Here is a 10,269-nt window from a genome sequence, read left to right as displayed (position 1 = left end):
TGAGGTGAGAAACAAAGTCTAAAAGGCCATCAGGGTGAAAGGTGAATTAAGCATCTTCAAATGAAAGCTGAATGCTCTGAGTCCTGATAGTCCATCAGAAGGGGTGAGGTCCAGCAGAGGCATTCTTGGTCACAGTCGTGCAGGAGGCCAAGCTGGACAATCTGGGCACTTTGGGATGTGCAGCTGGAGCTGGAGCACTGTCTGCTGCCTGCTTTGTGCCACAGCTGTGGCAGAGCCGAGGGCAGATGGCCGAGTGAGGGGCTGCAGGCTGCAGAGCAGTGAATTCTGTAGCTTGTGCTCACAGCACAAGTGTGCCTGCTCACCAGAGTGCAGCAGCCAGGCAGCCTTGGTGGGGTAGCTGTGGGGGCACAGCCATGAGGAGCTGAAGGTACTGTCTGAGCAGAAATCTCTGTGGAAAAGGGAGAGGTAGATGCTGCTTTGCATGTCTGGGCTGGTGTGAATTCATCACGCTCTGGGTTTGAACGGGAGCCAAGTACAGCGCACAAGTAACTCCTGTTTGCTGTGCATGACCTAAATCCAAGTGTTGCTTTGTCAGGTTTTAACCAACACGTGTTCTGTTTCCCTCCTGTGTGGTAATGCTACTGGAGACTGGGTGTTAGCACTGGGAACCTGATGATTCAATCACAAAGTATGAGGGCTGTATTGCAGCAACAGGGAGGAAGCGGGGACACGGAGCCTTGCTGTGTATTTTGTGGTGGTCAAAGGTTTCAGTTCACATCAAGAGAATTCTTATCTAGAATGTTTCAAAGGACTAAATATAGACCAACCTCACATGCTAGATGGCAGTGAGGCTCTGCAAGCAACCCACTTCCCTGCTAACAATGCTTGTGGGGATATCATGCCTTGTTTGTTTGTTTGTTTATTAAATAATCATTTTTCAGGATAGACATCAGTCAGAGCCTGCAACTCCACTGTTTCCCATTCCTTGACAATGGGCCCCCAGAAAGAATGCACTGCCAGCACAAGTCCTGGAGCTGCCCCTGAAGCCTTCATCCTCACTCTCACTGGCCTGGGGGAAGACAGGAGTATTACACAAGAGGTCTTGGAGTGATAAGATAAACATCTGCTATTTGAGACTCTGCCTTAAACCACCACATTGCCATGAATGACATGTTTTCAGTAGCAGGAAGCCAGGAATTACTCAATAGGAAGACTGAAGACTACCAGCACTTGTGTGATTCCTGCCTCTGGCTGGGGCATGAGGGAAGTCCTCCTGGTTGGATGTCTGTGTGAACACCAGATCTCACTCACTGCAGGTACCCATTTCAAGGCTGGACAGAGCAAATGCACTCTTGCAGATGATCCCAAGGTCCTTTACCCAGTGGAAGAACCACAGGTGAGCTTGGTGTTGAAGGCAGAGAGGGTGAAGGTGTCATCAGTGAGAGATGAGAAGACTACAGCCAATTGAGATTGTTGCTGTATAAGTCCACCAGGGCCCCAACCACTGGAGGTGAGATTTTTTCCAGGCAGTGAAGACAATTTCAAAGATCCATATTTGAACTCTAACCAAACAAGCAATTAAATAAAAAATAAGCAGCAATGGAAGGGAAAAGAAAATCTGCTTACAGGAGATTTCAAGAGGACATGACAAAAGTGAATTTGTGAGAACATAGAATAGTCTACACCTACAAGCAGTTTTCAGCATTAATTAGGACAACACTGCTGTCCTGCTGGGATTTTGCAGGGACCTGAGTGCATAATAGCCCTTAGGAGCCCAATCTGGGACCCCCATCCCAGCACCTGCTGGCCTGGGAGTGCCATGCCTGGCTCTGGACTGTGGCAGGAAGGGCACTGCCCATCTGCCATGCAGAGTACCCTGCTCCCACTGCTCCCTGACATGCATCTAAAGGAATAAAACCAGAACCATCTCAAAAGCAGAGACTCTATGAATACTGTCATACTTTCAAAGCAAAATTAAAATTAGTGCTGCTGCAGAATGACAGACGTGGAATAATACGCCAAAAACTAATTCTTGAAAGAAAGGAGGTATGTGCCTCCAGTACCTGAATCAAGAGCTCAGTGTACAATGGCACAGGCGGAGAGGGTGTCCAGAATCTTTAGAGATTTAACCACTTGTGAGTGTTCCTGTGGGAAGGGAAATGACAGATTCGTTTTCCTGTGGAGGATTCATTAGTATGCTGTGATTGGTGAGTCAGTATTTTTAGCTTAGTGAGCTCAAGATGTATTGTGGTTTAGGCCTCAGAAGTTACCAACTCTGGGTAACGAATTAAAACAAAAAAAAAAAAAAAGGGAGTGTGTTAGGAACAGTAGAATGATTTTCCAAGTTCTTTCATGAACCATCCTCCTCACTTGTTTAGCATTAAGTGCCTATTAACTCCATTTTGGGAAGGTGGTGATTAAACTGGGTCAAATGGAAGTGATTAGCTTGGATTATCCCTGTCATGGAAAAATTCACTGATAGATCTAAGAGGAAGGAAATTGCCACACAGATCCCAGCAAGTTCTGCTGGAAGGTAGATGGATTTGCTTTTTTCCCTGCAAAAGAGCTTTGGCCCACACAGGATCCCTCTAAATACCTCAGACTTGCTTTGAATTGAGTTGTTTTAATCTTGGAAAGTTCCTCAGGACTGGTAGGAAAGCAGTTGTCCCAGCACTGCTCCCACTTGTGTGTGTCACCCCAGGTCCACCTTCGCTGAATTTTAGAAGCATCCCTGGAGGCACTGAAGCTACCTTTCCTCAGGAGTCTTTAAGGGAAAAAAACCCTTTCATTTCTGGTGCTAAAAATTACTAAGGAAATGTTCAGATGGACAAGGCATAATAACAATAATAACAATTAGTACCACCATGCGTATTGGGAGGACAAACTGCAAGGCTGGCACCAGGGCCCAAAATGGAGAAAATAAACCTTATACTTGAGACTGGGTTGGGAATTGGGAAGACATACCCTGGCAAGCCTCTCTCTCAGCACAGCTCCAGTTTAAGGCCACCCTCCATTGTGTGATCCTGCCACAGAGAAACAAGTATTTTGTGACTATGATTACTAAGAAATAAGCAGTATTTTATTGCAGGGACTGATACACAGAGTTTCCTGCTGGCCCAGGGGTTGCTTCCTCCTGGTGACATGCTCCCTGCATGCCTGGCTCTGCTGCTCTGATTTAATGGGGTTTTCAGCTGACACCATTTAATCGACCCCTCTGCCATAACCTTTCACCTCTCATGCTGTCACAGAACTGCCCTGGGGAAACGGGGCTGAGTCCTCTGTGTGTGCACAAGCAAACGTGTCTGTGCACCAACATGTGCCTGTGCTCATAGCTGTGTTCATTTTACGTTGCATATAGAAGAAAAGAGGATTATTTATGATCTAATCGTGATGTGTTCCCCAAGCAAAACATTTTCTGCTCTGATTTATTGCTCACTTTAGGCCTGCCCCCAAGCATTGTTCTTGTATTTGGAGTCAGTCGCATTTTTTTCCCATTTGGAAATGGAAATCCTAAATGTAATGGCACATTAAATGAAAGAAGCCCTGACAGTTACTTGGAGGGAGGAGGAATTTTACTTCTCTATTTTCCCATTTTATGTTTGTTTTCTTTCTCACCTCTTTCCTTTTATTCTTTCTCTTATCTCTGAAAAAAAAGAAGGAAAACCAGTATTTGGAGACAAGGCAGGAGCAGTATTTTGTCCTCATTTTCAGTTAAGAGATTAGAAAAGTTCAAAAGTTTTACTCAGAAAAAGTCCACATGAAAAGTACTCAGAAAAAGTCCACATGAAAAGAATCAGTCATTTTCTGATTAGCACTGTGATACTATTGATCAAAAGTATCCAGCCAACAAACCCGTGTAAATTAAACATGCTTGTGCACTATATGGTGCCAGCATTTCTTGGTAACTACAAAAGAAATGCTTTTTCTTTTTTAATTCAGAGAGCTTTACAAAGCTTATGCAAGTGGCCTTAGAGCTTGGGTTTCTTTTTATCTCACAAATATCAAAAAAGAGAGGTTCCCCATCCCTCCCAGCCTTCTCTTGCTGAAGGACTTCTCAGAGGACCAACAAAATCAAATTAGTTTTGTAGGCTGCACTTAGAAGATAGAGGAGAATGCAGATCTTTAACAAATTGAGCTTTTCTCCCATGTGTTTCACAGGAGTTTTGATTCAATCAATCTCAGAAGAGTTTTTACACAGTCTGAATAAAAATTCTTTTAAAATCCTTTTTTAAACCTTTCTCCCTTCCTCCATTTTTAATTCCCCTCAGTAGCTCAGGATTCCTTTCTGTTTTGAGGCATGAAATCCCTTTAGCTCTATTGCCTTCACAGCAAAGGAGAAGAACAAAGCAAGGGAATATGAAAAAGAAAACACCCCCCAAGAAAATAATTAAATTTTCTTTTTTTTCGAAAAGCTTATCCATCATTATGCCATGAGAAAAAAACAACAACAACAAAATAATAGCAAAACATATACTTTTTCCCTCTTCTGTGGGTCACATCTATGAAGCAAGAGAGAATCCTGTGCTGTTGTGTTTGGTTTCTAAGATGGATGCACAAACTGCCCTGGCTGTAGCCTCCAGTAATGTTGTCACCAAACAAATGTTGCCATTAAAGTGTTGGAAGGAGGTCCATTAGGAAATGCAAAGAGAAAAACTTTTTGGTTTTTTTGGGGGGGTGTTGCGTAGGAAAAGCAACTAATAACTAAATCTGGAAGTACAGCTGGGTGCTCCTAAATTAGAAATCTTTAGGAGGTCTCCCACACATCCCTGCAAGTTTGCTAAAGAGTTTTATGAGCTGTGCGTTGCTGCAGATATGTTTCACCTCCTCCAGCTTTTCTATCTGTTTCTTGCTAAGCTTCTCCATGGCTTTTAGCCTTCTCTCAGTTAACTCCCCAATGCCTCTCTGGCCAGGGTCTCACTTCTCTTCCATCTCTCCTTCCAGTTCTCTTAGTTCCTTGGTATGGTTCCAATCTTGTATCTCAGCTGTTCAAGAGGACAGAAAATTGGCTCAGTGGATTTCTCCCCTTCTCCATCAGCTGCCCCTGTTGTTTATTTCATTAAGAAAAAAATAAGCTGATCCAGATGTATAAGTAAAAAACCACTTATTTTCTTACCCATTTTCTTGCATCACTCTTCCCTGAAGGCAATTTTATTGTTGATTTACAATACAGGCAGAAGGTAATTTTCCTACATATAGTGTTGCTTGGCCCTGAATCTCGTGGATTGTTATTTTTTTCCCTGTTTACAGCTGAGAATAATTTTTCAGAAAAGATCATACTCTGAGACGACCAGCACAGGGTTTGAGCTCTGCCTTGCAAGGACCTGTGCACAAAGGCTGTGTTCTGCAAAGACTCTTTAAGTCACCCCTAACACCTGGATCTTAAACCCACACAATTTAGATACTTATAAGCAACGGGATTATCTCACCAGAGAGGTGGGCAGTTTTTCCAGGATCAGTGATTAGAATAATATATCGTTTGAGATAAGGGAAAGAAGTAGTTCCTCTCTTACTGACGATGCACAAAGCAAATTTCTTTTAAAATGTGAATACCTACCACAGATACTGTGCAGGCTTTGAGGTTGCTGCGCACAGGGAATTATTATTACCACGTTTAGTGGGAGGAAAAGAATAACAAGAAAAGAATAATAATCAATTACTGTTCCTCAGTGCCTTGGTCGCTAAGGCTAAAATGAATCTTGGTTTGAAACTAAAATAAAGCAGAATTCTCGTGCTCATTGTTTCAGGAAAGATCCGCAGAAATCAGGTGCTTTGGGCTCAGGGCCTCTAGAGGTCACCAGAACCTAATTAATGAGCAGTGCTAAACCCGTCTGTGAAGTGCAAATTGCTTTGTTTTGATTGGGATTTTCCACCTCTGCGGCTCCGGGTCTCCCCTCTCCCGAGGAACCCAGACTGTCATTAGCCGGCGAATAACAGGAAACGCCTGCGAAGCCATTCCCTGCTGGAGAGCCTGGGCTGCGCAGGAGGCAGCTCCCTTGCAGGGGCGAAGGCAGAGCCACCTAATTGGCTTTTTCCCTCTGCACACTGTTCCGATTTTATCCCGTGCTTCTGTGATAAATCCTGCCCTGGCACAGCCGGGGTCCCTTGTGCCCCCGGGCAATGTCTTTGCCACACCTCTGCAAGCCCAGGGAATTCCGGGGGTATTACCAAAGGCAGGGGGTGCCGGCTCTTTCTCCTGTGCAGATGCATGAAAACAATAACTCAACAGTGAACACAACCTGAGCGTGCAGACTGGGGACTTGGCAAGGCTCTTCTGCCTAAATTCTTGCCTTGCAAATTACAATCTGCAAGCAGAGGAAACCCTGTAAAGAGCATGGTTTCCTTCCAGGTCACCCCGTGCTGTATTTACAGGGAAGGTTTAGAGGAGAGCTGCAATTATGATGGAGTGGTTGTCGTGGTCAGGGACCTCATGTGCTTCATGCAAGAGCAGAAGGGAAAGCTCAAGTAATTTCCCTGGAACTCCCTCTGGGGTTTAGGAATGAGACAGGCTAGGGAACTTGTACAGTCAAAGGAAACTTTATTTCAAGGCAGCAAACAGAAGCTGATCCTTTCAGGAGAAATTCCTCTCCTCTGGACAGAGCAAAGATATTTATTTTGGAAGCAGTCAGTGGAATGGAGGCCTGTGGTGTCTCTGGAGAGGGATTTTTCTCTCTGGAAAGCCAGGAGTGTCAAATGCAGACAAGTGGCCTTTGCCCTGCCAAGATGCTGAGGGTGGTATGGGGGGGCTGCTGCGAGGGCATCCTCACAAAGGGCTCCTTTGCTTTTAGATACAGGATGCTGCAGGCCCAGGACCTTTCCTTGGAGTCCAAGGAGTTTTTCTGGATGCAGAGCAGGAAACGAGGCTTTGCCCCTTTAGCAGTCTGTACAGTAGCTCCTGTGTATGGCCCTTCCCTTGCCTCAGTGGCAGCAGGTGACTCCCCTGTGCCCTGCTCTGGAGCAGCAGTAATAGGATCTCCCCGAGGGTGTTTGCTGGGATTAGCAGGTGTGTTATTTTTGCAGACTGGAACTCTGACGCTGCAGCTTGGCTGGAGTCCACATGTCAGTTCCTAATCCCAGGCAAAGCCCCTGAGAGGTCAGTAAGACCATAAATAGGGGTAAGTGCCCATCTAAAGGAGGTCAGGATTATTTTTTTTTGTAGCATACCATTCCCAGAGAGAAAACACTCGTATGACTCTTATAGCCATCCTTTATTTCCTTCCCTTTCAAAAGATGCACAGAGGTAAGGGCTTCCCTTCTCAGTTCCCTCTCAAGGCAGGGTCCTGGAGAAACCTTGCTGTTTCTTCCCCCTTTCCAAACAGCAGTCTCATCAAAATTTCTTGGTGGCTGCCATCTGTTGCAAGCAGAACACCACCCCTTTTGCTATTTACAGTGCAATTAACCTTCAGCAAATTAGCTTGTGACTGTCATGAAAGAATTAATTAAGGCAACACACCCTTGACTTGTTCCCACCGTGCATTTGCAGCAGTGCACCCACGGCTCTGCCAAAGCCCTTCCAGAATCGGGGGAGTAGTTTTTATCCTTTCTCTATTATCCCAGCAAATTTGCCAGCCAGGGGAGATGTGTGAGGATTGGCTCCAGCAGCCACAGTCCCATGGAAGTAGCTGTGGACATAGAAGACCTGGCCTTGCCCAGCAGTGCGGGTACCTCCCCGCTGCTGAGTGTTGATGCCCTGGAATCAGGATGTGGGGCCATGACTCAGCCAGCTCAGCTCAGTGTTGTAGTTGAATTAGCCAAAGGATGAAGCTGCTGCCAAAATCTCAGGCTGTGATGTGCTGCAGCCATGCTTTGGAAGCACACCCTATTTTGCCTAGCACCATCAGACTTCCATCCGGATTCCTGTGCCTGGGAGGCATGTGAGGCCAAGGCTTCCTGAGAGCCCCAGACCCCTGATCTGTGCACATGTGCAGGATGTGTCTGGGTTATCCAGACAATCCTGTGCTTGCTCCAGGCTTGGAGAACCCTCAGAGAAATAAGCAAATTCCCCCAGCTCCAGTGCAGCCTGAGTACTGGTAGAAAAATAGGCTTTGGCCAGAGAATTCCAGCACAGTGGCCCTGCCTCTGCTCCTCTTCTCACAGGCTGTAACTCCTGGCAGAGAGGCAGCGAGACTGGTAACAGCTGTAATGTCTTACAGCAAAGCAGCTTCTTGTTGTTTAATCCCAGATGGCAACTAAGTACCTGCAGCTGCTCGCTCACTCGCCCACCTCCCGCTTCTGTGGGATGGGGAGGGGAATTGAAAAAAGGTAAAACTCATGGATTGAGATAAGAACAGTTCCATTGTTGAAATAAAGTAAATAATAATTGTAATAATAATCATAATAATAGGAAAAAGAGATAGAAGTAAACCCCACGACAGACAAGTGACAGTACAGCTCACCACCTGCTGACACTGCCCAGCCTGTCCCTGAGCAGTGGTCGGCCCCTCCTGGCCAGCTCCCCGCAGTTCATATACTGGGAATGACACTCTATGGTATGGAATATCCCTTTGGCCAGCTTGGATCAGCTGTCCTGGCCATGCTCCCTCACAGCTCCTCACTGGCCAAGCATGAGGCACTGAAAAGTCCTGGATTTAGAGTAAGCACTACTTAACACACTGATCTTTTAGTTGTTGCTGTCAAAGTTGTTCTCATACTGAATCCAAAACACAGCACTGTACCAGCTACTGGGAAGAAAATTAACTCTATTCCTGCCAAAAGCAGGATACAACTGTGAGAGAGGATGTCCTGAAGGCAAAAATCTCAGGGCTCAAAGCTGCACGAGAGCAGCTGCTGCACAGCAGTGCAGATGGCAGGCAGTGCCAGGAAATACCTGTGTTGCTGGGAGATGCTTTTGTTCTGCCATCAGTACCCCATGGCTCACCCAGCATGGGCTTGTCCTGCTCTGGCACTGCCACCTCCTCCTCACACTGAGAAATATCCCACAGATCAGATCTGGGAGACAACATCAGCCCAGGGAATGGCAGCCTCTTTTCAAACCACAGCACCACCTCCACTCCTCAATGTTTAAGAGACTAAAGACCACTGGTAGTGTTCAACACTTGTATTTCCTTGTCACTGAGATTCTTAGGGCACAACCCACAGCCACACTGTTCTGACAAACCTGGGCAGTATTTTTAAATTGCCATCCAATGTAAACCACTTGCTTGCATTTCTTTGGATCCATGAATTTTGAAGGCACAGCTAAAGTAAATAATTAACCTTATTTTGAGCTCACTCTGTGCTTGGATGGGCCAGGTAATACAATGTTGTTATGAAAGTGTTAACTAATGTTGTCTCTTAAAAAAGAAGAAATCAATTATAAAATTACATCATCATTAATGAAGTTCTGTTACCTACTTGCATGTCTTCTCTGATTTCTAAATGCCATCAAGTCTAGAATACTTGGAGGCTTTCAGGGTTTTGCATCCATGTGTGCATCCTAAGGAACCTTGAGTGCATAGAGACCTAGATGCATACTATTCCCAGCCTCCTCCTGGTTTTCTCTGATGGAAAAATACTTAAGAGTCAGCTGGGATGATACCAGCACTGGAGTCCTGGGCAGCAGCATGCTCTGATCCTGAGGTGTGCATAAACACAGCCTGTGGTGACACAAATAGGTGACAACCACTCAGCACTGCTGGGAGGAAAGGCTGAAACAGCCTCTGATGTGGTGATGGTGAACTCAGAACTCTTCAGACCCTTATGGAACAGACATTTCTAACCATATTTAGGACACCCAAAAAACTGACAGGGATGAACAGCTAAGGATGATCCCAGTTCCAGCCTTACCCTGCTGTGTTGCAGCAGTACCTGGGCAGGGAGGCAGCTGGCCAAGCCTATGACAGAACCAAGAAGCTTCACAGATGATGACAGCAGTGTGAAGACTGCACCATGAATTAAATAACAATAAAATGAAAACAAAGTATAGTTGATACAGGATAATAAAACCAGTGAGTGTAGGAAATCATTACACAACTATTTCTTATGAATTGATTCCCAAGTCCTTACTAAGAACATGAAAGAACATGAAATTACCAATGTCATTTGCTGGGTTTATGGGCATTATTTGGAAATTCAGGTAGTTCCTTAGAGATCTGTCTCTTGTCAGATTTAGTAGCAAAAACTAACCAGACTCCTGCTGCCACAGGAACCATAAATCAAAGTCTCGAGATGTTCCCACTCGGCGTGAACATAAACTCAGTGTAAACCAAAGTAAGTGGCAGTTTGCCACCCTGCACTGAGCTGTCACGTGGGGCCCAGGCTGAGCAGCTGTCACACTGTGTGTGTGAGGGACGGTGACCTCCAGCAGATGGG

Source organism: Coloeus monedula, assembly GCF_965178545.1.
Source record: "Coloeus monedula genome assembly, chromosome: 3".
Lineage (NCBI taxonomy): Eukaryota > Metazoa > Chordata > Aves > Passeriformes > Corvidae > Coloeus > Coloeus monedula.
The sequence above is the reverse complement of the archived record's forward strand: the minus strand, read 5'-3'. Positions refer to the sequence as shown.